This window comes from Pyrus communis, chromosome 3 (assembly GCF_041283825.1).
Source record: "Pyrus communis isolate YQ-2024b chromosome 3, ASM4128382v1, whole genome shotgun sequence".
Classification (NCBI taxonomy): Eukaryota; Viridiplantae; Streptophyta; class Magnoliopsida; order Rosales; family Rosaceae; genus Pyrus; species Pyrus communis.
In genome coordinates this window covers 11,715,459-11,740,080 of record NC_142567.1, presented here as the reverse complement: position 1 = coordinate 11,740,080, position 24,622 = coordinate 11,715,459, and the positions used below count along the sequence as shown (strand labels likewise).

The window sequence follows — 24,622 nt, the reverse complement described above, 5'->3', positions numbered from 1 at the left end:
GCAACTTTGCTAATCCTTTGGATTGTTATTTTCGTTTTCTTATTAGTTTTAGTCTTAGTTTCTGTTATGTATTTCAGTTTTAGTTTTTGATTTGTATTTTGTTTATTTTAAGTACTAGAGAAGCACAACATGGCACTAGATAATGCTTCTCTTTTGTCACAGCTCATGGAAAGGTCCCAAATGCAAAGCGTTGGTACATTTTCAAGGAATGATGGGTTTTCCAATACTTACAATTCGGATTGGAGTGATCATTCAAACTCTATGTGGTGGGAACCTCAACATGTTCAACAAGAAGGATATTGGCAGCCATATGAGGAACTCTATTCAAGACCTATGCAGCCACCACAACCTCATATTCAATATGCCCAACCAAACTCAAGTTCGTCAATAGATTATAATCAAAAGCTTAATGAATTAATTTGTTTGGTGCAGGGCTCACAAAATCAAGACAATGAGGCTCAACAAGGAGGATATTGGCCGCCATATGAGGAGTTCTATTCAACGCCTATACAGCCACCACAACCTGCCCAAAGCGATGTAGGTAATTCAAGTGATAATGATAAGATTTTTCTATTACTTACTACTTTGACGCAGGGAGTCCAACTTCAAAACAAAGAGAGGGAAAATCAAGACAAAAGGTTGGACTACTTGGAAAAGCAAATTGGGCAGATAGCGGAGTTTGTAGAACAAATTTGCGACCAAGGCGAACTCCCTAGTTCAACCATTGCAAATCCGAAGGGAGAATTTGAAACCACCAATGCTATCATGTTGAAAAGTGACAAGGAGGTTGGAACGGACCCTCAACCATCAAAATCAAATCACAAGGAAGAGGAATACACCCAACCCACGGCAAGAGTGGAAACACCTTTGCCGGAGGCACCTATTGCTCCTATGCCATCTAATTCGGGTAAGGTTGTTCCAAAATTCATTATTTCTAACCCCGTTCCAACAAAGATCTCTATTCCTTGCAGGTTCATGACTTCCAAGGAAGAAGAAGGTGAAAAAGACATCTTGGAAGGCCTTCCAAAGGTGCAAAGTATGGAATATCAAGAATTCGTTAAAAAGGATATACTTGAGACAACAATTCCCAAACACGTTGGATTTTCTGGTCCTACAATGTTCAAAGAAGATGTGTTTATCCTTGAGTTCATGTCGGAGCACACAGGTAAGCCGCCTCCCCTAATTTCAATTTTCTTTATTACTAATCTGTTGTTAATGATTCAGGCACCCAATCTTGAATTTAAACTATTACCGGATCATTTCAAGTATCACCTTCCATTCAAAGATAAAATCCATGCCGTGAAAAAAAAAAAAAAAAAAAAAAAAAAAAAAAAAGAGATACTAAACATGGAGAAAGATGGAGCTTCACAAAGGTTGTTTACGTGAAGCCCCACTACGAGGCATAGGAGCGGAAGGCATAGAAGCGGGAGGCATAGAAGCGGGAGGCATCGGAGCGGAAGGCATCGGAGCTAGAGCATTCCAGGCCTCAATACTTGGCCAAGCGCTGGATGACCCAGGAAAAATGTGCCTCTGGAAGAAAGCTGCAAGCCTTTGACGGTCACTTTGACGGTCACTTTGCATTCGACCATTGGATTCTTGCAGCTCATCAAGCTTCCTCTTCATGCCCGATGAATAGTTATTTGCAAGCACATGCAAACTTCTATTCTCGTACTTAAGCAGTTTGATCTCTTGCTTAAGACTTTCCACCTCCGCCATCAATGATTCCACCTGACGGGAGCGGGCAAGCAGGCGTTGGCCCATGTTGGACACAGAACTCGCACACTGAACACTAAGTGCGAGGGACTCTTGAACGGCCAACTCATCGGACCGTCCTGACAGCAGCCTACTATTTTTGGAGTAAGGAGGTTTCTAGCTACTATTGTAGCTGTTGTGGCGTCCTGCATCCCGGAGTCTTCACCTGTAAGAAGACCGTTAGAAGATAAAAAAGAAGGACGCCATACATTACCTTGACGGGGCGCAACCGGATCGCTGCTGAGACTCAAATCTAAGCTAAGGTTCGATGGGTTTGCCATTTTTCAAAAGTGTTCAAAGAGATGGGGTGGATGGAGTTAATTCTCAAAGGGCCGGAGTCGATTTTCAAAGAATGGGAAATCTTCAGAGTGTGTTTGTTGCGGTGATCGATACATCTATAAGAAGCCAAGGCGACGCGTCCACCGATTCAAAAAGCCAGAATTTCCGGTGTAAGTTAGGCGACGCGTTCTCGACTTTTCAGAAACGCGTTCAACTTTGTCAAAAGTTCACGTGGAGGTTATCATCGCAGCTACACTTTTGCCGACAAGCGTAAATTTCGGCGACGCTTTCTCTGCTTTTCAGAAAACGCGTGCGACTTTGTCAAAAGAGCTCTGACAGAGCCGCGTACGCACTACTACGTGTCGTTCAGAAATCGAAGGGGCGTCGTGCAGAAATCGAAGAGGCGTCCGTTCAGAAATCGAAGAGACGTTTGTCGACACGGGTAAAAGAACAATACCACCACTTGATATTATCTCTATATATGTCGACCTTCGTCTTTTATGGCAAGGCAAACCTGAAGAAAATGCCCAACTCTCCCTCACCTCTGAGGGTGCACTCCCAGCAAAGCCTTTCGAAATACTCAATTCTTTCTTCTTCCCCAAAGATGATACCAGATGCCTGGAGTACAGATGACCCAGGAGGAAATGGCGGATTGAAGTGTGCTGATTCGTTCACCGCTTCTTCAAAAGCAAAGGTATCTCATATCATCAAGGTCAAAAGCAAAAGTATCTCATATCATGCTCTTTCCCTGTCTTTTTCTTTGTCCTTGTTCTTACTCGCATGGCAAAGTGAAAGAAGCAATCAGACGGCACTTGGAGTCAGTCTTCCGCTCTGGATCCGATTGCCTGGAATTTATTCCTGATTGCTTACCTAGCGTTGCTCTCGAGTAGTCATCTTCAACGGTTGATACACTTCCAGAGAAGGGACCACTCCTGCAAAGATTGAACAAAGAAACAGATAAAAGGGGAAAGCTCAGACCTCCGGGGGAGACCAAAAGAATCCTGCTGCCCAGTTCAAGAGTAGCACAAAGGAAAATCAACGATGGGAGGAAACCAGTTCAAGAATGAGCCTGTGGAATCACAAAGATCAAAGCCTCAATGCAATCACCAAGGAGAAGAGGGAATTTACACTCCATAACCAGATTTGCGTCCCTAAACTCTTCTCTTTGTTAATTACATTCTGCCATGTTTAATATGTTTAAGTGCTTTTTGTGTGTTTACTTATGCTTTGTGTGAATCTATGCTTAAAACATTGAGGACAATGTTTGATTTAAGTGTGGGGGGGGTAACTAATGTTGTTAATGCAAATTCGTGGGATTTTATCACCCATAACTTCAAATGTTGTTCCTTGCTGTTTTAAGGTGTTTTTAAGTTGTTTTAGAGTGTTTTATTATGTTTTGTTTTTATAACTCCGAAAATCACATAAAAATTTGAAAAACATGTTTTGAAAAGCCTAAAAAGAGTGTTTTGAGTCGTTTTTGTGTGTTTGTGTCTTAGGGTACCTTCCAACACAATGATAAGGATTTGGTTTGTAATTGCATGACTGTTAAAAAGAGTTATAAACATGGAGAAAAGTTTGATTTACTCTTGGTATATGCTTGGTTATGGTTATAATGTATGACTTCACATGCAATCATAAAAGAAAAATTCGTTTTTGTAACATGCTTGAAGGAAGGAACTCAAACAAACGTTACAACCCTGTGAGACTCGAGCTATTACCTTCTTTGGAGTGTTATTTTCTGTGATTCTTTGTTTTCTAAAGTTGTTGCATGATCTCATTATTCCTTGCTTGGTTGCTACTTAGAATGCAATTGTATCATAATAGAACTAAATGCTAGAACTTATATCCGTTTCATTCAAAGCATGATATTGTTTGCATAACATACAATAAGATGAAGTTGTTAGTCAAGCCAAAGCCAAAAAGCCTATCCCTTTTCATATTTCTTATTTGTTGTAAGTTTTAACCCTTTTGAGCCTTTTCAGCCTATTTTCTTTGTTAACCACATCACCCCTTACCTAGCCTAGAGTAGGACTTTCCTATACCCTTGTTCTTGAAGTATAGTGAGCATGACTTAAATGAATTCCTTTTGATTAATATGTTGCAGAAAATAAGTGTGGGGGAAGGGATTTTTGTGTGTATGTATGTGCCTAAGTCTTAAAGGAGGCACGGGAAAAAGAAAAAAATGTGAGAAAAAGAAGAAGAAAAGAAAGAAAAAGAGTGAAAATAAGTGAGAATGGACTCACAAGTGTGATTGTTGAAGAAAGGGCCCAAAAAGTTTGAATATGGCCCTAAGTTTTGTGTGACTTCCCCTTGGGTGTTCAAAGTTGACTTCTGCGTTCTAAAAGGAATTCTAAGTGCCTAATTCAATACTTTGCTCACTATTGCTTTAAGAACCTTTGTTTTACTTTACCTTTCTTTGTTAAACCATTACCCTTAGCCCCGTTACAACCCTCAACTTCTATCTTGATGTTATGTGTTCAATTTGTGGAGTTTGAATTTGGTATGAGCTTATGGAATCACTGGTTCTCATTCTAAGTAGTAGCATTCCATTCATGAGATCATATTCATGTCATTATCGTAAATCCAGAAAATGCTTTCTTTGTTATAACATATGTGAGATACTAGTCTTTCATGTTCACATCAATCTCTCACATATAACTAGTGTAGGGTGTGTAGTCAGAAAATCTGTGTGAAAATAGAGTGCATTCTAGTAAGGAATTGAGGAAATTCTCTAAAGCATGTTACTACATTCAAATCATGGTTTTAAATGCTTAATTGTGAACTAGTATGTGGTGACTATGATTAAGAATGTATTTAAGTGTAAAGATGGCTAAAATCTGTGGGAATAATGATTTTTAACTTGTCATGTGCATTGGAAATCCGTAAGACGATTGTTGGAAGGTGTAGGTGGTGTTTTGTTCGTTTTGTCTAGTTTCATGTTCTTTTGTTGTTTTGTTTTGCTCGAGGACTAGCAAAAGATAAGTGTGGGGGTATTTGATAGGAGCATATTCATGCGACTTAAATGGCTTGTTCTCGTGCATTTACGTTATGTTTCTTTAGTTATTTTAGTACTTTAAGCTATTTTCGTGTGTTTTTAGGTTCATATGGCTAAGGAAGCAAAAAGATGCATTTTGGAGCATTTTGGAGCAAAATTGGACTTGGAATGGATAGCTTATGTTTGGTGCAAAAGGAATGGACGAAATTGAAGGATTCCTAATCCATTGCAGCCACATGCACCCATAATCATTCACACCTTGCAGCCACATGCATTCACTCTTCATAAATCAGCCACATGCACTCATCATCATAACCTAGCTGTCATGTTTCCCCTTTCATCATTCCCTCACATTCTTTAAATCAGCCAACACATGCATCCACCTTTCTCCCATCAGATTTCCAACATTGCACATGCATTCCCCTTACAATTTCAGCCATCCTAGCTGTTTTGCACATGCATTCACTTAACCTAGCTGTCATGTTCCCTCTCCCATCCATTCATCTCCCTATAAAAACCATACACACTTCACACAACATATATTTCATTCTCATTCAATTCGTCCATATTCAGAAAATCATCCAAAACACCACCAGAAATCATCCCCTTGTGCCGTGAGTATCCCTACTAATCCAAACACCACTCCAACCACTCCCCAAACCATTCACACCACCAAACCTCACCTTAGACCTTGTGCTACAACAACGAGGAAGAGAAGAGTGCCTAAACGTTCATACAATTCAAGTTTGAGTTGTTGGAATGTTTAGGTGTTTCTTTGATTTCAAAGTTTAAATTCAATTCTCTTTGTTTTGTACGTATGAGGAATGGAAGAGAAGAGTGCCTAAACGTTCATACAATTCAAGTTTGAGTTGTTGGAATGTTTAGGTGTTTCTTTGATTTCAAAGTTATGAGGAACTAAACCCCCCTTTGTTAGGGGGTGATTCGAAATATATATTTATGCTTGCATTTTGATTTGATTACTTCTAATTGCGTTTCATAAGTTGTGGTTTCAATTTGTTTAACTGTTTGATTGATAACTTATTTATGTATGTTTAATTGAGAGTGCACGCTTAATTTTCATGCATGAATATGACGCTAGAATATAAGTGAGTTTCACCTAATAGTTACGAACTTATATTCACAAGTAGTGGAGGTTGCTTATAAACAATCGCGTTAAACGAATTCTTGGCATAAGTTTCATGCAATCCATAGTAACGAATGCCTCGTCAACACTTATAATTTTCATAGAGCTTAATGATTCTTGCTTGTATCTCTTCTATGCATTCATGTTGAGGACTTGTGGGGAATGTTTTGAATTGTCGCATGCATCATCCAATTCAATAACGTTAGGAAGATTTGAAGGTTAATTAGTGCATCACGGTTAACTTGGGGTGTTGAGAATTCATGGTTTATTGAAATGCAATTGGAAATCATTTTATTATGCAAGTGTAACATGTATGGAGATGAACCCCTTAGCTAGGTTCCCATCCATTCAATTCCATCTATTTCATATTTACATTCTGTTTTAAATTGTAATCTGTGCATTTTAGTTTAATTTCGTAAAAACCAAATCCCCCTTTACTTTATTGTCCAATTTAGTTAGAAAGTGTCTTAGTTTATGTTTCTAAGTGTTTTGATTCATTTTATTTCCCAAATTCGTCCAAAGTAGTCAAAGTGCTCAAAACTGCCCAGATTGTGTTTTTAGGGCAGTTTTGAGTGTTTTGGTGCTGTTTTGAGTCTTTTGGTTTGTTTTAGTGTTTTAAGTGTTTAGTTTTACATTCTTTGAGTCTAGTTTAGTGTTTTATATTGTGTTTTTACATTTGAATCAAGCCATAATCTTAAATTCGTCCAACATTGGATTTAAGGTCAGAAACTGCCTAGTTAGTGTTTTTAGGCAGTTTTGAGTCTTTTGAACTTGTTTTGAGTCCTTTGAGTCTTTGTGAACGTTTTTAACTTTGTTTTTACGTTTTTGAGTCAAATCCAAGTGATTAACAATCTCTCCTAATCCCCGGTCCAGAACGATCCCTACTTATACATATACTACAATCGATAAAAAGAGGGTTAATTTATGCGCGTATAAATCTCGCATCATTCATCTCCCCTTGAAGATTGGAAGAGGATAGATCCGAGGTAAAAAAACATTACAGCCTTGGAAAATGTGACATCCATTGTAACGTACATGTGCCATGAAGAAGGATGACAACAAGGATACCCTTTTGGTTGGGGACTAAACCCAAGAAATACACATTGAACTGCACACAGGCCAAGCTTTACTGCGTTGATTTTTTTGGAGATATACATACACTACATACCCAAATATACATGGGAGCAAACAAAAAGTTGATGGCAAAGTGACATGGTTGGCCAAAACTTCCATTAGCGTCTTAAAATTAAGAACTTTGGAGGGTCCGATTCATGAGATACACAACATAAGTAACGACATCCACCTAGTAAAGACTGAGGTGCTTGGGCACCAATAAGAAGAGATAGAGTGGTCTCCAAAATATGCCTATTCTTATGTTTAGCCACCTTGTTTTATTGTGGGGATTGTGGACACGTAGTCTCATGAAGGATGCCGTGTTCTTGAAAAAATTGAAAGTTCAGGAATTGAGATATTGGCCACTATTATCAGACTGTAGGACCTTGATAGGAAAAGAATATTTAGTGCAGACCATGGTGAAACATTTGAAAAATTGAGCCAAAAATCACTCTTATGCTTCATAGTGTATAAATATATAGGTCATTCTATTGCAATCATCCACAAATATAATAAACCAATGTATTTCATGTTGTGTAGTAGCAAGGGATGAACCCCTCACATCAAAATGTATTAACTCAAATGGTACCATTCTTTTATTGAAACTTAACTAGTACGAAGCACGGTGAATTTTACCTAAGATTCAATCACTATATTTAAGAGTAGAGTCTGAAACATTACTGAATAATGACAGAAGTACCTTCCTTAAATTACCATACCCTAATCGACGATGCCATAACAAAATTGTCTTGATCTTGTTGCTGTCACCACTACGGACTTGATTGACATACGTCAATGCCACATCATCCACATAGTATAACCCTCTCTTCTTAGTACCACACCCAATGGTTTCTCATGTTCGGATGTCTTGAAGCAAGAAAAAAACTAGGAAATATTTGCACAGAACAATCTAGTTGTTCAGTGACCTAACTAACTTGCGATAGATGATTTTATAAAGGATAAAAATGTAATAACACCTACAAGGGAGAATATTTAGAAAATAAGGAATCTTAGTTTGTTTTGGTTGTTTTTCCTTTTCTGTTAGTTGTGATAGTTTGTGTATAAATACCTAAGTGTAAACATTGTTCATTTATGCAATGGAAAATACTTTTCCTAATATGGTATTAGCCGTCAATAGTCTTACGACACCTCTCATTCTTCGATCTTCTTTTCCCGCCTCTCCCTGCACCGCTTGAACTTTTTCATCATCTTCGATCAATCGATTGATTTCTTGATCTTGAACGTGAATTCTTCCTCAATCTTCAGATATTCTCTCTGCTGTTTGTGATTTCTTCCTTAATCTCCAACTATGATGGCCTTTGCATTTCAATCTTCCGAATCGGATTCTCCTGTTCATCCGCTTCCTAATGAAATTCCCAACCCTAATTTTGCGATTTCTTCTTCCATCACCATCCAAAACATTGGATCTATGGTTCCAATCAAGCTTACAACTATCAATTATCTGACTTGGAGTGCTTTGTTTGCTCTGATCTTCTGTCGTTACAATCTACTGGTCCTATTAACAGAATTACGGCAGCGTTACCCAAATATCTTCTTGATTTGTCAGGAAATTGAACAACTACTCTCAATCCAGCCTATGTTGCTTGGTTTGAGAATGATCAAAACACTCTCATTTGGACTAATTCAACCCTTTCTGAATCTCTCATCTATTACACCGTTGGTGTGACTTCTGCTCATGAATTTTGGGCGAAGTTGGAATCGTGACTCGCCTCTGCATCGTAGTCTTATATTCACGAGCTCCGATCTCATCTTCGCAGTATTGTTAAAGGTGAATCAATTGCGGCTCAATATCTCCAGCAAATTGAAGAAATCGCAGATGCACTAGCGAGTGCTGATGCTCCTGTTGAAGATTCAGAACTAATCTCAGTCACTCTTCATGGCTTACCTCCTGAATTTGACTTCTTTGTGGATACCATTTAATTTTGCCTTGGTTATACGACTGTTGATGAATTGTACGACTTACTACTGAGCAAAGAGATTTAACTCACTAATCGAAAGAAGAAAGTTTCAGCTGCACTGTTTCAGGCGTATAACTCCTCAGCTGGTATTCTTCCTTTGCTTGCAAACCCTAATCCTCAAACATTTGTTGCTCATCATGTCTCTCAATTCAACAATTAAGGTCGAAATGTGGAGCGAAAGTACCAGAATACAAATTGTGGTAATCATTAGAATTGTGGCAATTACAAATTCAAAACTGGGAGAAACAACTACTCTCGTAAAACCACTCAAAGATTCAACCGTGGAGCTCGCAACAACTATTCCTCAAACAAGAAGATTTCGTGTTAGATTTGTCGCCAATTCGATCATGAAGCCTGTGACTGTCCTCATCACATGGATCAAAACTATGGTGGCAAATCCTCTCATTCTGCTATGGTTGCAAACACCTTACATTCTACACCTACTTGGATCATAAACTCTGGTGCCAGCTTGCATATGACAAACTCGTATGCCAATCTTCAAAATCCAAAACCATATTATGGCCCCGAGCAAATGTATATTGAAGATGGCAAAGGTTTGTCCATTCTCCACTCTGGTTCTTCTCATTTACATGCTCCACATGATTCTTTTACAATGAAACATGTTTTACATGTTCCTGATCTGAAGTATAATCTTTTGTCTGCAAATCAATTTCTTCTTGATAATTGGTGTTCAATGCTTCTTTATCCTTTTCACTTCACTATGAAGGATCTTTCTTCTGAGATGACGCTTTTTAAAGGTCCAGTTCAATATGGCTTCTATTCTCTTCACTTATCATCATCTCCTGCAACTAATCAAGCACTCACTACCTCTGTCAAAGCTCCAAGGTATCTCTGGCATCAAAGATTGGGTCACCCATCTACTAAGATCATAAATAAATTGGCATCTCAATCATGCGTCTCTGTTTCTGAAGGTTTGAATAAGAAGTTTTGCTCAAATTGTGCACTAGGGAAATGTTCTAAGCTTCCATTTTCTAGTTTCAACTGTACTACACATAAACCTTTAGAACTAATACTTACGGATGTATGGGGACCTTCACCCATAGTTTCTCATCATGGTTTTAGGTACTATGTCATTTTCATAGATGACTATACTCGATATTGTTGGTTCTATCCCTTAAAGTGCAAATCTGATGTGCTCTCCACTTTTATGAAATGGAAATTACTTGTTGAAAAGTCTCTGGGAGCAAACATTATTGCATTACGATATGATTCTAGTGGTGAATTTGTTAATATTGCTTTCTCTCAGTTCTTATCTGCTAATGGTATTCAACATCAACTTACTTGTCCTTACACCCCTGAGCAAAATGAGTGTGCGGAACATAAGCACAGGCACATAGTTGAGACTGCTTGGACTCTTTTAACTGTATCTAAAGTTCTTCATGAATATTGGGTAGAAGCTTTTGCTACATCTGTTTATCTCATTAATAGACTACCAACTATTTCAAGATTTTCTCCCTGGCAGTCTATTTTCAACATAATCCCAGATTACAAGTCTCTCAATGTCTTTGGTTGCTGTTGTTTCCCATGGTTAAAACCATACACTTCTTCAAAACTGGAGCCTAAGAGTAAGGCATGTGTATTATTGGGGTACAACTTAAATCACAAGGGCTATCTCTATCTTGATCCAATCGCTCACAGAATATATATTTCAAGACATGTGCTTTTTGAAGAGTTCAGTTTTCCTTACCATTCTCAACATTTTTCATCCTCCAAACCTGTTACCTCCACATTATCTCAATCTACCATTCCCTCATCCTTTACTTTTCACCCTTTTCCTTCCAACCCTGCACCTCTAAACACATCCGTGCCAATCAATGCTGCTACATCCTCTAGTAATCTCTCCATCAGATTCTGTCATTATATCAAATCTCTCATATCCTGCAACCACATCATCCTCTCCCATTTCATAACAACCCTCTTGTTCACAAACACACCCTCGCATCAATATTCACCCAATGTAGACAAAATCCAAGTCTAGCATTTTTAAACCAAAAGCTCTAAATTCAACTAAACATCATCTTCCTCCTCATCTTACAGTTGATTATGTTCCTAAAACTTATCTACAAGCTTCTAAACACTTTCATTGGCGCACAGCAATGCAAGAAGAGTTTGATGCTTTTCTCAAAACTGGCACTTGGTCCCTCTCTTCCTCTTCTTAAAGCATTGTTGGATACAAGTGGGTCTTTCGGATCAAGAGAAAACTAGATGGCTCTATTGACAGGTATAAAGCCCACTTGGTTGCAAAAAGGTTTCACCAATAAGAATGATTGGACTATACTGAAACCTTCAGTCTAGTTGCCAAACCTGTGACCATTCAACTTATTCTCACTCTTACAGCTCAATTTGATTGGTTTCTCAATCAACTAGATGTAAGTAATACCTTTCTACATGGCACACTTACTGAATCCATGTTTATGCAACATCCACTTGGTTTTTAAGATCCCACAAAACCAACTCATGTTTGTCAACTGCACAGATCCTTCTATGGCCTGAAACAGGCTCCTCAAGCCTGGTATGACAAACTTCATCATGCTTTGCATTCTCTTGGGTTCACAGGTTCTCAAAGTGATCATTCTTTGTTTGTGAAGAGTTCTCCATCATTGGTCTTCATCCTAGTCTATGTGGATGATATCTTGGTGACTGGTCCAGATTCTGCAACATGTCAAGAGGTTATAACTCAACTCATTTCTTGGTGCCCTTCATTATTTCCTTGGTATTGAAGTCAAAAGATCATCCTCTGGTTTCTTCATATCTCAAACTAAGTACATTTTGGATCTCTTAACCAAAGCCAAAATGGAAGGTGCTAAACCTTGTATCACTCCTCTTAGTACAACTAAACTTGATCACTCTTCTCCTCTTCTTGACAATGCTTCTGAATATTGATCTTTGGTTGAAACACTTTAGTACTTAACCTGGACGCGACCTAGTCTGAGTTTTGCAGTCAACTTGGTTTGTCAATTCATGCATAGGCCACAAGTTTCACATCTGTAAGCAGTCAAAAGCATTCTTAGATACCTAAATGGGTCTATTGATCTCGGTTTATGGTTTTCCAAGAGTTCCACATCTCCATCTCTTCAAGCCTTTTCAAATGCCGATTGGGCAGGCTGTTCATTGGATAGAAGATCCACTGGTGGATATTGCATATTATTTTGCAACTCACTTATTAGTTGGAGTACCAAGAAGCAACCCACTGTCGCTCGATCTTCCACAAAAGCGAAATACCGGTCTTTTGCAAACACAGCTACTGAAATCACTTGGATTTGCAAATTGCTCACTGACATTGCTTATCCTCTCCCTTCTTCTCCACATTTATGGTGTGATACCAAGAATCCTATATTCCATGCTCGGACCAAGCATGTTGAAATCGATTATCACTACATACGTGAAAAGGTTCTTGTCAATCAAGTCTCTCTGCAGTTTGTTCAAACACAGGACCAAATTGCTGATATATGTACCAAATATCTCTCTAAATCCAGGTTCATGGTTGTACGAGACAAACTTCGACTAAAAATTCCCCAATTTCGTTTGTGGGGGAATATTAACGATAAAAATATAATAACACCTACAAGGGAGAGTACTTAGAGGATAAGGAATCTTAGTTTGTTTTGGTTGTTTTTCCTTTTCTATTAGTTGTGATAGTTTGTGTATAAATACCCAAGTGTAAACATTATTCATTTATGCAATGGAAAATACTTTTCCTAATAGATTTGACAGAGCCGCAACAAGTAGTACATTATGTAATGACAAAGAAGTTGTAAGAGGTATGGATCCCACTCTAGTGACAGAAAAAATCAACATTCGCAGTTACAAAACTCTATTTAGGTGGATTTGTCATACATTGAAGAAAAGATTGATCATATGTCATATGATTTGTGGCTCTGGAAACAATTATCCAACCTGTGACACGGTCAGCAGATGCTACTAAGGCAGTAAGGATATTAGCTGAAGCATTAGAACCATCAATTGCAGAGAATTGGTTGATTAAAGAAAGAACTGAGCCATTATTACTATCATTCGGCTTATCGGGCTAGGTTTGCTCCACGAGAAATTCAGGTCTAGCATCTGCCACCTTTACCTTGGCCTGTGCGTTTCCTTTTTCCTTGAGTTACTTCCTCCTCTCTAAACATGTTTGTTATGTATGCTTTTTCCTATTGCAGTGATTGCTTGACCTACTTGGGATGGGTACAGTTTGAGTATGAAATATCAGAGACTTCTCTTCAGCCATTGCAGTGGAATTGTTGAGCGGATGAATTAGAGTTTTTCTGGTGTAAATTTTTATTTGGATCGGCGCTGCCCAGAGAACACAAGGTGGTGTGAGTTTGTTTGGGTTGGTTTAAGGTTTCAAAACCAGCTGGAAAAGGTTTGGTCGACTGTAATTTGCATGACGACAGGAAGTTTAGGGTTAGGGAACAGACAGGTCGAAACCTAGATTTAGGATTTTGAATGTATTCCGTGTTTTATTTCTCTTAATAGGAGGACAATATCAAAATATATAGTACAAGGATGTATGAGATATGGAATCCATATCCTGGGAACACTAAATACTGAATTCCTAATCTAAGCACATCGACTCATGCCAACATGTATTGAATCCCTATAAAACATTAACTCTCGCCAACATGCATTGGATCCCCATAATAAGTATATTGACCCATGCCAACAAAAATTTGGTCACAATTTTGAAACAATGCAAAAAAAATGTGTGTGAGAAAGTTGTAGAAACATTGATGGACATTGATGGTAAGAAAAAGGACACATAACACTAGTCTTAGTATGATGGATCTAGGCATTAAGCATAATTTGCACCCCGTAGAAGTTGATGGTCAAATACATGCACCCGACTTGTGACACATTATTTTTGGAACATGCTAGGGGTCCGAATTCGTAAATTCATGAACGTTTTGGCACATAACTTTGTTGTAGAACTCATATGAATTACAAGTTATGGTCCAAACAAGATAACTCATGACCACAACCTACATGTGCAGAAGAGAATTTCTAGTCAATAAAGACACTTTTGTATTTGGGACTTGTGTTATGAATGTGAATTATTACAAAATTCATATATAGTAGGGATTCTGAAAATCAGATGGAGAAATCTTGTCCGTTGATTACTAGAGAATTTTGAATAACTAGAATGAATAAGACTTAGATGTGTGAAAATCAGCAAGGTCATTCTGCAAAGCTTGAAAAGTACATAGCTGCATTTGTACGAAGCAATTTCGAATAATCAAACTGTACCACATTAACATTGTAGTACATTTAAATCCAATAAATAATAAATTAACGTGTATATGGTCAAACAAGAAGATTTGTACTAGAAAGAACCATGAAGTACAATGGTGTGAAAATAGTACACAACTAAGTCCTAAGTTGTGCTATATGTTACCACTCTAAGGCAGGGAAGTTGTACAGAGATAAGCGAAAGCCGTAGAGAGGTTCCACATGAGTGACCTGAGATCACATGTAAAGCGAGATCACATGTAACGCTTGTGTATTGCGCTTGATGTGTTCTCAGGTTGCCCCTGCAGTACCTTCTCTACCATATTATTGCACTGCCGTAGATTTGAATGGACATTGATAACGGAACCGAAGTGCTACATCGAAAGGTGAGAAAGTTCAAACATGTTTCGGTGTATTGAAATGTAAAAAACATTACTTACTCTTGACTGCTTGCACATATTATTTTGACCAAAATTGAGTTTTATAGGTCTCATGGCACTACATTGTTTCAGTTCCCACTTCTCTTTTCTTCCTAGTAATCCAGGAACCTTTTCTGGGACATTATTGACATCCAGAACAGGAAGGCAGCCAGAAAACCCAACAGCTCGAGGCAACATTCCAATCGGACGCGGGTTCCCTGATTTGGGCAGAACCCATTTGTTTGTATTTCCGACATCAGCATCTGTCTTCTTCAATTCTTTGCTCTTCATTTTGCGACATTAATCAGTTCTAGCTTCTTTGCCGCTTGACTAATGATTCATCTTGCTTTAAATGTAGATAATTTGTATTTATAAGAACACTAGAAGAACATCTTCTGCAGTATCCAAATGTGATGAAACTAAAAAGCAGTCCTCTGTCAGCTGTGCAAGATGGAGGAGAGAATCCATGAGCCTGTTATAGCAAAAGCTGATACAATAAGCCATTTACATGGGAGCTCAACCAGAATTGCTTTGGAGACAGTTTTTTCTGCTGAAGAAACTTTTAGTTCCGCTTCAGAATCTTTTTCATGACGAGGTTCTAATTCTTTGAAATTTCCGTGAGCCATGTGAACAGAGAGGAGAGGTGTTCAACCTCTGCCCTATGGTCTACTGATGTGTGAAACCCTCCTAGACAAATTCATAAGAATAGCAACCAGGATTAGAACATTTGGATATTTTAAAGTTTTGAGCACTTGAGAAATCCATCAGACGCTCAATTTTGGTGAAGCAGTAAGACTTTGTGTATCCAGCTTTACACATGACGTTGAATTCATGCTAGGAACTGAGAATATCAAATGCATAATTTAACACAAATTAAATGCCGGTGTGTGCACTCTGAAATCAGACTAGGAAACTAAATATACACCATTCACCTAAAACTGCATCGGCAAGCTGCCATGAACAAGCTTTCGGGCTCCTCTCCATGACCATAAGCAAGCACATGCTTTTCCAATCTAAATGAAAGGTAAATTACAAAAAACTACCTCAACTATTGATCTGACGACACTTTCATACCTTATCTTTTAAAAATGACAATGTCATACCTCATCTTACGAATTTGTCCCAATGTTAGACCTCCGTTAGTTTTTCAATTAAATGCTGATGTAGCCAGAGACGGGACCCACTCACTAATCCAACTGGATTAAAAAATAATAAAACATATTTTTAATAATTAAATATTCAAAAATTAAAAATTAAAAAAAAATTAAAAAACTAAGAAAAATGGCCTAAGGGATCCGGCCTTCCCTTCCACCCGCACCAACCCTTTTTCTTCTTCTCTTCGACAGCCACCAAACCCTTCCCCATCCCCCCAACCTTCCTCCACCACCCTCTCTCTCTTCTCTCTCTCCTCTCTCTAGGATGCAGTCTCCCTCCTCCGTCCCTCTCCCCACTCACACTCGTCCTTCCCTCACCACCACCTCCCAACCCGACCCATCCCTTCCCTAGTCCCTCCATACCCAACCTTCCTTCACCACCCCACCGCCGCCTCTCTTCCTCCATCTTCACCACCCCACTAAAGAAACTAACAAAACCAAGCCCACACCAAAAAAAAAAAAAAATAAATAAATAAATACCAAACCCACACCCAGATCCCCTTCCCCTCCTACACACCCATCACCCTCCTACCTTCTCTCCACCCAGTCCCTCCTCCGTCTGATTCGCCGTCGACATCGCTCTTCCTCTCGACCTCTCGATTTCCTCCTCCTCTCGGCCGTCAAAACCCTCCTCTCCTTCCCACCTCCACTCTCTTCACTTTCAGACCCTTCTCCTCCCTCTCTCCGCTGCTCTTCTCCTCGGCGCCGGTGGTTGCAGAGAGAAGAGGGACTTAGAGTGGGAGAGATGCAAGGGTTGGTGTGGGTGGAAGAAAGGAAGGCCCGCGTCCCTAGGCCTTTTTTATTTGTTTAGTTTTTAAATTTTTAATTTTTTTAATTTTTGAATATTTAATTATTAAAAATATATTTAATTATTTTTTAATCCAGTTGGATTAGTGAGTGGGTCCCATCTCTAGCCACGTCAGCATTTAACAAAAAAAAATAACAGAAAAACTGACAGAAGTCTGAAATTGGCACAAATTCGTAAGATAAAGTATGACATTGTAATTTTTAAAAGATGAGGTACCAATAGCTGAGGTAGTTTTTTGTCATTTACCCCTAAAGGAAATATAGTATTTTGAACATTCCTGTTTAGTAGCTACCAAATGTATTACAAAGATTGAAATATGTAATTTGATGAGGGGAAGCAAGAGGAAACATATCCCAGTATTAAACTGTTCATGTAAATTTACAAACTCTCTAAACTCAGGAAATCAAGCTGTTTCTAATCCTTATGGCATACTAGATCACTGACCCATGTCTGGTAAAAAAGCAATCCAATTCTAACCATGTAAATATCAAAAGATTCTATGTATACCCTCATCATAACTTTACCAGTCTATCTGAATATGGAACAAACAAATACAAAGAAATTAAGGTCAGGTGATTACCCGTCTCATACATCAGTCTTCAGAAGAGACAGAAGTAACTCCGGTTCCAAGGATTCTGAGGATTCATAGCCTTCAACAAGAACTCCAACAGTACAGAAACAACTTCTGGAGAGAAGGAAGAATACAACCCAATAAGACTTTTCAATATCTTGGTAACACCTTTTGAATGGAGACTGTAGTTCGCTAATCACGGACATCAATTATGATTTACACTAGTCTGAGCATATTGTAAAGACAAGCAACTCTCCGTAATACATGATTGGCAGTAACAATGAAAGATGAGGTCCTCTCCATTTAGAAGGCAAAGGAAAGGAGCCCAAATCATAGCTCATGATATGTAACATAATACAAGTGTCCCTCTAAATTTTATTATGATTGCTCGATTTAGCTTTACATGGGTACGTCAATTTCTGATATGCTTTTCAGCTAATCCAAACAACTACTACAGCGCATTTTCTGTTAATCCCAGTGACTTCGCCAAACTTTCCTTATTACTTCCAAACTACAGCCAGATTCCATTCAATACTGTTCTTTAAACCATGTTTGGTTCAACTAACACTACAGAAAATAGAGAGAGAGATGATAAAACTTTATTTCTGAAGAAAGCGACTGGAACATGGAAAAAGAAAAGTTTTATCATCAAAAACTTTAGGGGGAGGGGAAGTTTCGAACTCGGGACGCATGGTTAGAACCCAACACCCAATCCACTAGGTTATTGGACCACATGCAAAAAATTGGAAATAATACGCGCTAATATCAAAAGAACTACTGACAAAAACTTCAGATGCTTAAAGACTTATCTTCCAAATGAACTGTACAACGAACTTATACATCTATATATGGAGTTTCAAAAGGCTGGAGTTCTTTCTCAGAACTACCAAATTTTAGTAAAACGTTTCCTTCTATATACTATTGAATGGGAAGGTTTCAGGTATAGCTGAAAGTGTAATGCAGCTGGGATAAGTCAACAACTCAAACAGTTTTTCAATATTGGTAGAGAGAGAGAGAGAGAGAGAGAGAGAGAGAGAGAGTTTGTGTGGTTTAATTGAGCATTATAGTTGATCAAAGGCCTTGTTTATATAAATTATTGCACCGTGGTCAATAACTATGAGAGCATTACATTCATATATATCCATACATCACATGACGATAAGGGATTAAAAAAAGAACAGAGATTTAAGAACACAACACTAAAGAAAGCTCACCTTGTGATTGCCATACAATATAACATGGCCAACATTTCCTCTGAAAGCAAAGCATCACTTGATTGATTTGTTTTACAATTATCAAATCATTGACTGCTCCTTTGTATAGTTCACAAAACACATACATGAAGTTAGCAAAGTAGAACAAACACATTATCCCCCGCCCCCGCCAGGAAAAAAAGGACATAAGAAGTTGATCTGAAAAGGCTTTGAAGAGTGGAGTTGGGTGAAAAAGGTACCTAAACTGAGGATCTTTTTGCTGAGTTTCGACGAGCGTTTTGGGAACTTCAACAGCAACAGGAAGACATCCTCAGATCAAAGGCTTTGAAGAGTGGAGTTGGGTGAAAAAGGTACCTAAACTGAGGATCTTAAGACATCCTCTGCTACCCCATGCTGATAACTGTTAACAACAATTCAAAGATGATGAAAACCATATATGACATTGCCAGAAACGTCCACAAAACTGTACTTAAAAAAAAAAAAACAAGAGTATGTCCATTGTTTTCAAAATTATAGCAAAACATGAAGTTGGATTCTCTTACTCTTCACAAAGCGGAGTCCACAGAATCAGGTGAATTCGAAAGGAGAGATTCTTCTACAAAAAGCCACTTGTCCCAGCTCAACCAAGGCACTGATTGTAGCTGTACGACGGCGGCGTTGATATGCCCTGAGTATCTCCGCTTCCCGTTCTAACAATGGTTCCAGTGGAGGAGGAAAGAGGTGGAACTCTCCATCTCTTAGAGATACTCAGGGCCTTCCTTGGGTCCTAGGTACTCTTTTACCAAAACCGCGCGGCGGGGGTGCCTCGGCCACGGTCATCTCTACCAGGATGCTCAGAGAAGTCTTTGAGGGTAGACCCTCCTTGTCCCTTAGCTTGTCTCCTACAGAGCCACAAGTCTCACCTACACTGCCAATGTCAGGTATGGCTACCCATGTGGAAACCAACTCAAGTCGGCCTTTGACTTCCTCCAGAAAAAATGCCCCCCACCTTCGACCGCTCCTAATGCCAGCTGGCTTGCGGAGTCTTCCCAATCCACCTTGACTTTCTTGCCACCCTCAAAGTCAACTGAAGGTGTCCATTAGCAGGAGCCATGTGTAGTGCTGCAGTTAAACCATAAATAGTTCAAACACAGTTTCGCATTAGCTTGTTGATGACCAATAGCTTAATTATCACTAACTATAACAATTAAAGTAGGGGAAAAAAAATCAACATTCACATCAAAGTCTTGAAATTCAACTTAGAAGTATTTGTTTTTGTGTGCAAAAATAATTATATTACCTTCTCTGTATGAATTTCATAATATACAAATCCTTGACCAAGAACAAAATGAAGATAACGGCAAAAAACTAAGCCTAACAAATAATAATTTCTCACTTAAAGCTTTAAAGTAGCAACATGACATATTAACAAACCATCAATTTCTGAAGGCTCTATTATGCTTTATTAATTCTTATCAAGGAATGAAATTTCATTTTGGTCAGCTGTTTGAACTAGGAAATTTGGAAATTTGGTGAAAGGAAAATAAAAGGATATTCGTTGCATACTGCATAAGCACAAAATCTAGCTCAGTATATGATATATTTCAAAATAACTAACACATACATGATACACCAATAATCAACCCGATTATAAAAATCTCAGCCAAAGCCAAAAGTAAAGCCACTTATCCAAGAAACAAAGGAATATTCACTGCCACATGTCAAATGTCAGTTAAAGTCCTGTTAATGAAGAAACAAAAAGGAACCGAAGGGGACGGAAACTGCAAAGAGGAATAAGGAGGGAAGGACACATCCCATAACTAATGCAACATTGCACCAAAAAGATGACTTAAAATTCTAGCTTTTTGTGCTGTCCGTGGACTTTGGAATCTACTGTTCAGGAGGTGTTACTGATTCACCCACAGTTAAGAAAGAGTAGAGGGATCATCCCCTTTCTTTGAAAACAAGACTGAATCGATATAAGCAGATTATACAATAAAAATAACACTATCAAATAATCCACCTCTTCAACCCTCATGTCCTCAAATATCCTAACACCTAACTACTTTCTGATGAAATGGAAAACCTAATTCTTCACTTCCAAGATAAATTAGGTTTTGAGATCCCTATTCTTCCAATACCACTCCTGCATCTCTTCAACTTCTCTACCTTCTTCACAAAATTCACAGTTTGTTATCAATTTTATCAAACCTCTGACTCTGAGGGTATATAAAAGTGACCTTACCCGCTGAATCTCAAAATTCTTTAACCACAGAAATATTTTTCAGATTTTCCTGAAGCACTCCTGATGGCAAATCATTGCTCTGTTCGTTACAGTATCAACCTTATGGAGACCAACTAGTACAAGAATTAAGAAAGGAAGAAAGAAAGGGCCACTATCCACAGCTAGTCGTGCGAAAGCAAGGCCTCTGGATGGGTGATTTGATCCGGTCCAAGTTCCAACATTATTACATGGGATACAAGTGATTATTCCCAGGAAAGCAAACAAACAAAAGAAAAATAAAAAATGCATGCTCATTAAAAAGAACCAGATGAATCCACAAAGTGTCATCGCATGTTGAATCTGTTAATCCTAGCGCAAACTAATTCCTTAAACCAGCAATAGAATTATAAATGTGGTAGAACGAAAGTATGAATAACCTGTTCGGCCGTGGAGATCCTTTAGAATCAAGAGAAAGACCAGCAGATTCTAAGCTTTTAAGATCATCCATGTCATCGTACCTAGCAGCCTGCCACACATAGAAAACCATCTCAAACTACAAATTTTTATCATAAAAGAAGGATCTATATCTCTAATAAACATCTCAGTGCACAATCAGAACACTTTGGAAAAGGGAGTTGGGTACCTCCAGCAAGGCCTCTACCCTCTCCAATGATGTTTCGACTGGAGAATCACCAACTGTATTTCCCCCTTCCCCCATTTGCCACCGCCGCTACAAGAACAACACAATCGTTTTCATTAGCTTAAGACCCAAAACCCACAGCATAAATACTATCACTCCCATCAGCTTAAACCCTAAACCCTAAACCCTAAACCCCAAACCCTAAACCCAAATTCAAACCTGAATTCAACTTCTAGGAGATAAATGAAAGATTACAGGAAAATGTAAAGCGCCATACAAAAAAATTATAGCAAATAAATAGACAAAAATACCAAAGCTACTGGATTTGCTGAAGTACCCTAAAAACAAAAGAAATGAGCAAAACCAAATAGGATTGCTTACCCAGCAAAAGATAGTTTACTAGCGTCGAAGAGTGGGTGGGTGTCTGATTCAAGATCAATTCGGTGGCAACTCGGTTATAATTGGAGAATCGGTTCCTCAATCATGGTCGAATTTAATTCCCGTCCTTCAACTTTTCACAACATGGACAATTCATTGTAACTTTTGTAATGTCCCTTAAGATCAACTCTAAAGGTTGAGTTAAAATCTACATTTTCAATTTTCGCTTAATGTTATGATTTAGTGGTATTTTTATACTCGTAAAATACAAATTTAAATCATATCATTACTAGTCTATTGCACAGTAAACCCACTTCACTCCCCTGCAAATAATATTTTTTATTTCAAAAATAAAAATAAAAATCCCTACATTTTCAGTTTTAAAACCCCCAAATCTATTCCAACAATTAGGCTAAAATTTAAGCAGATTTAGCCCAAAAATTAAGCCAGGTGAGCGGCACGTCCCCACGCTGGAGGTGAACACTCCCAGGAATCGCGCTCCACTTTCCTGCACACGGCAAAGCTGCCGTGGGTGACCTGACAGCTTTGTCTGCCACCTTATCGCATCCCAAAGCCTATTTTGTACTTCGATAGCTGTAACAATTGGGTTGGTGGTTGATACAAGGTTCACATTCAACTTCTTATTGTAAAATATAACTTATAAATACATTAATTTAAATGTTGAGATTGAATTTGATCAAATATTACAGTAAAAAAAGATCTAACTGTCCAAATTAAATCCAATTTTCTTATGTTCAATTTTTTTGCCAAAACCGAATACTGAATTGAAAATACTGCTTGGTTCAGTTTGGTTTCTTATGTTCGATTTAATTTTGGTTCGATTTTTCCGATTCAGTTTGGTTTTTTAAAACCTAAAAAAATGTTGTTTTTGAATCTAAATAAATATGTCCATGAAGCGGGGGGTGAGAATTGAATCTATAAAAATTAAAATATATACAAGGATTGAACAAATAAGTTATAATAGTATCATCGGGACTGAAACTGATCGAAGTGGGAACAATGTATCCTCAGCAAAGAGTTGGTCACATGCATGTCAAATAAATGATCTCTAAGAGCATCTCCAGAGATGTCAAATTTTGAACATAAATTTTAAATTTGACAGCGTATGTAGCATTTTGACATCTTCTCAAGTTTTATTGTCCATCCAATATGTCAAATTAAATTATTATTTTATTATATTATAAAATAAATTAATAAAAACTTAATAAAAGGCATTTAATAATTGTGAATTCTGGACCGTTCACCATTTCTTTTTAACAAGAGAGAACCGTTTACTTACCTCGATTGAATAAAAGAGAAACGGATCAACAACAACATTAATTGCAATGATGATTAAACCAATAAAAACATTAATAAAAACATTAATAATTAATTTTGAAGCTGCTGTCAAATTTGTGTCACATCCCTACCCAGGTGGAACCACTTGCCGAGCCCGACTTCACTGTAGCACGATATTGTCCACTTTGGACCCTTACCACACCCTCACGGTTTTGTTTCTAGGAACTCACACGAGAACTTCCCTTGTCCACTTTGGACCCTTACCACATCCTCACGGTTTTGTTTCTAGGAACTCACACGAGAACTTCACAGTGGGTCACCTTTCATAGGAATGTTCTCGCGCACTACTCGCTTAACTTCGAAGTTCCCTTGGAACTCGAAGTCAGTAAGCTCTCAAAATGCCTCGTGCTAGGTAGGGATGAGAATATACATAAAAGGCTTAGAGGATCCACTCCCCTGGACGATGTGGGATGTTACAATTTGACAGCAACTCTCTTGCTACCAATTTATGTTAACGTCACATAGGATTTAACATTTCAGTTGAAGAACATTAGTGTGGTCTTTTTGCACTGTTATAGCTTATGTGAACATTTTAATATCTCATTTGGAGATGCTCTAACGTTGTATATCTTCTTATGGTCGTCAGCAACTGATTGCATTAGTATTGGTATTAATTGAACAATTACAAGAGATCAATCTAACCAACTGTTGACCCTAATAATTACAAAACCTACGTGGCGCGCAGGCCGAGCAACTAGTAAGCTAACTACGTCCTTCGGTTGAATGCGGGGCGTGCCAACTCGTCGGCCGAGCTCGGCCGAGGAGTAAAATTTGTTGATGTCGCTTGGAGCGCGTCGTTGACTTCTGTATCTTGCGATTGCGACCGAGGAAGGAACGCTCTCGGTCTCTGAGTTCTACAGCCTGAAGACAAGGCTGCCAATTCTGCGGAGTTCAATAATCGTCGGAGCCTGATTCGGTCACCGTGATTATATTCGTGAGAGTATAAGCACGTCGAATCGAGACCAAGGTGTATGGGCACAGGTACTCGAACGTGATGTATGTCTTGATGGTAAACGTAGTTCGGCCGTCGGAATGCCGAACCCTGAAACCTACTTGCGAGTATCCAATCATAAAACCACTCGGCGTCCTGTACGCCGAGCAATGCGATTCGTAACACCTAACTATGCCGAGAAAGCTTAGCAAGGTGACCTCTGCCAACAAAGGTTCGAAAACCTTTCTCGACCGAGACTTGGATAGATAATCGGTCGACCTCGACGCAGTGCTGTTTATCTAAACTGAAGGTGCTTCTCGGTCGGCTGATTCTGCGGCAGCAGTGCTGTTTATCCAAACTGAAGGTGCTCGCCGGGAGCTTCCACAGTGCTGTTTATCCAAACTGAAGGTGTGTCGGCAGGAAAAGAAAAGGAAAAATC

General features: G+C 38.6%; 1 pseudogene across 1 annotated transcript; it reads right to left on the bottom strand.

The window, feature by feature from the left end:
- Positions 1-14,510: 14,510 nt before the first annotated feature.
- LOC137714714 (uncharacterized) lies at positions 14,511-22,109 on the bottom strand (annotated as a pseudogene). Its single transcript, XR_015960749.1, has 7 exons — positions 21,897-22,109; positions 21,313-21,401; positions 19,215-19,773; positions 18,912-19,072; positions 18,673-18,771; positions 17,468-17,572; positions 14,511-15,612 (listed from the first exon to the last, which is right to left on the bottom strand). The product of XR_015960749.1 is annotated as an uncharacterized LOC137714714 (transcript).
- Positions 22,110-24,622: the final 2,513 nt, after the last annotated feature.